Below are 574 nucleotides of genomic sequence, written 5' to 3'. Positions count from 1 at the left end.
AAGGAAAAACCTTGGTTACCAAATATGGACCAGTCCACTTAGATTTAAGCTTGCCAGGGAACATCTTGAGTCGTGAGTTGTACAAGAGTACTTGTTGCCCAGGTTTGAATTCTTTCTTCAAGATCTTCCTGTCATGCCACCTCTTGGCTTTTTCTTTGTATATCTTGGCATTTTTATAGGCTTCTAGCCTAAATTCATCCAGCTCATTTAGCTACAACAACCTTTTCTCCCCTGCTGCGTCAGAGTCAAGGTTTAGGAGTTTAGTAGCCCAAAACGCTTTGTGTTCAAGCTCTGCAGGGAGGTGACAAGATTTGCCATATAATAGCTGAAAGGTAGACTTCCCAATGAAAGTTTTGAAAGCTGTCCTGTATGCCCAGAGTGCATCCTCCAGCTTCCGAGCCCAATCTTTTCTTGTACTTCCTACTGTATTCTCCAAGATCTTCTTCAATTCCCTATTTGCTAATTCAGCCTGTCCATTGGTCTGGGGGTGATATGTGATGCCAAGGCATCTTAGGCTAGTTTCACTAGCATTTTTCTGTTATTTTTAGTTGTTTTATGCAATTTCTTGAGCCTT

Source organism: Arachis ipaensis, chromosome B09 (assembly GCF_000816755.2).
Source record: "Arachis ipaensis cultivar K30076 chromosome B09, Araip1.1, whole genome shotgun sequence".
NCBI classification, from domain to species: Eukaryota; Viridiplantae; Streptophyta; class Magnoliopsida; order Fabales; family Fabaceae; genus Arachis; species Arachis ipaensis.
The sequence above is the reverse complement of the archived record's forward strand: the minus strand, read 5'-3'. Positions refer to the sequence as shown.